Below are 2,816 nucleotides of genomic sequence, written 5' to 3'. Positions count from 1 at the left end.
GCTCAACCTTTCTGGGGATGCTTCATTCTTAAGGTGGAAGAGTTATAGTGCAAATTCTCATGTAATACAAGAAAATACGGGTGCATCGTTGCTAAGAAAATAAACTGGACAGTTTTGGGAGCGATTTGTCATCATTTTTAATGCTTAAAAGTATGTTTTATGTATGTTTACATTAGAACCTTAGCTTGTAATTACAGTTATCCAATAAAATTTCTGAAAACTTAATGTCATATGTTTTTAACTCATACAGAGTATACAACAGTTTAATACATTTATTATTATAAAACTTATAACCAGTACTAGATGTTCTAATAACGATATGGAACACTTTAATAACAGTTATTGCTATTATTTCGTAAAGGGTATAAAAAACGTTGTATACTAGTTATAAAATAATTTAATAAAGAATAAGGTTATAGTCACTATACAACTGTGCTAGCAATACGCGTTTTATATCCAATATTCACCTGTTTAACTGTCACATATAGTATACAATGGTCTTATAATGGTATATAGAATTCTAATAAAGAATAAAACGCATTTCTTTCAGTGTAAACATAATTTAAATTTTAAAATGTAAATTTTTTTCAAAGTATTGGGCGGAATTATAAAATTTAAAGTCTGTTGTAAAGAGAATTATAAGAGCTTTCAAAAGAAATATTACTCAACCCCCAATGCCATTTAAATATTTTGGGGTGATGCTTACCCTTGCTTGGGGGTGAAAGTGGCGGAGTCAAAAATACCAGCAAGGAATGTCCCACTTTAATCTAAAATCGACGGGTCTGGGCGTTTTTCCACAATCTTGACGCAGTTCTTTAAAATGCCTCTGTTTCGTTTACATTTGGCCACCCTGAGTAATTTCAAATATTTCGAATTTTCACCACCAAGAACGGCGGTGACAACATTTTTAACATTAAGGCTATGTTTTGCATTGTATTTAGCTATGTCTTGTCCAAATTTTGTTCGTGCAACTCTCTTGGTTTCGACAATGCAATGCCTATGTATGTTTTCAGCCATGAAAATTGAATAATTCCAAACATTTCGAATTTCGAAGAACGGCGGTGACAATATTTTCGACAGTAAGACCATGTTTTGCATTGTACTAGCTATACCATGTTAAATTTTGTTTAATAAATGCTTAGCTACAGGGGCATTTCAGTTAACCACAAAATAATAGGCTAATCGCTCATTAATTCTATTCTAATCAAGTTATCACCTCATGAGACGATGGTGACGCGGCTGTGACAATTTTTGATAGCAACGCGTTGTTCTAGCAATTAATTACTAAGTTACGGTGTGTATTCGTGAACAGATGTGTATAAGAAAAAACTTTTCACGAGTTGTGATAAACGTTGAGCATATTTAATTATTTGTTTAATAATACGATTTCCTTGGGCTTTACAAATATTTTATTTTCCCTTTACAATTTTAATAATATTAATCAACCTACATAAACTTAATTAACATTCATTTATTCATATCGTTTCAGTTTAAGCAACGTAAAATCAGGAAAACAAAAGTTGTTGCTACTTGCCATTAGTTTATTTTCCCTTAGTACATGACCTGTCTGTGAAATATGTTGTCAAAAACACATTATTCTTAACACTTAAGATTTAATTGATGTAGTAACACGATAAATAAGAGAGAGGGAGTTTTAAAACTGACAAAAACAACTTGTTATTTTCCGAAAAATGTATGTTAAACCATTTAGTGTGTTTGCTGTCTGATGATTTTTATTTTTACAGTCATTAAACAAACATTTTTTAATAAAAAATGTATTTTCTTATTCTGACCTGTAGCGCTAGGTAAAATGTCATTTACATTACTTTAAAGGATAAATTGTTCATCAGATGTTTGTTTTCTTGGAATAATATGAGATTCAATCCTTTATAGAAAATATATGTTATTAATATTATTTTCTTGTACTTGATTTAGCATCTTGTCACAAACATTCTGTTGTACTGTCTTTTAATAACTTTTTTTGTCAGTTATGTTTAAAAATAGGAACCCACAAGAGTGAGGAAACTTGACAATAAATCCAATTTTTTCATGAATGTCTTTGCGTTAGAGTAATGTTGTAATATTATACACCAGTCGAATTAGATCATAAAACCTGAAAACTATTAGTAGAGGTTAGGAAGTATTACATAAATGTTTAAAAAAGAAGACAAATTAAAAGAAAATTATTTAACTTACATAATTTATAATAAACTGGTCAAAAAATAGTAATTGATAGATATTTTATTATTGTAATATTCTTGAAAATCTGGTTTATACGTTTTACAGAAAATCCTGATTTATGAATTTTGAATGATGATGAAAATATAAAAGATATGATAGATATTATGATTAAATCTATTGTTTTTAATAAATCAGATTATATTCCTCAAAAAACCGATTCAGAGGGCTTAGAACACATTACTTTATAGACTCGACTGTTGTCCTTGAGTCTAGTTTTGGACTTTTTATAAAAGTGACACAATTAGAAGATCCAAGTTCATTGTCAAGACAAACCAGTATGATAGGCGATTTTGTCACTTAAATTAGAAATTAATGGGGAAACATTATCGTAAATTATAAATAAAATGTATATTCTTGCCTTAATTGGCTTTAGGTTTATACTAATTTCTGACAGGATATTTTTCTGTTACTAATTTATTATCTGCCTCGTTACCTGGCAATTTGCAAGCTAGAAAACGACATTTATAAAAAAAATCAGCACCTGAGCTTCGGCTAGCAACAGCTTGTTCAAATTTGTAGACACGTAATGAGAAGATGTCTGTCCATGTTTCATTTTTACTGCCCATGATTTAAAA

Source organism: Anoplophora glabripennis, unplaced genomic scaffold (genome assembly GCF_000390285.2).
Source record: "Anoplophora glabripennis isolate ALB-LARVAE unplaced genomic scaffold, Agla_2.0 scaffold1893, whole genome shotgun sequence".
Lineage (NCBI taxonomy): Eukaryota > Metazoa > Arthropoda > Insecta > Coleoptera > Cerambycidae > Anoplophora > Anoplophora glabripennis.
Note: the sequence above shows the minus strand (reverse complement) of the source record.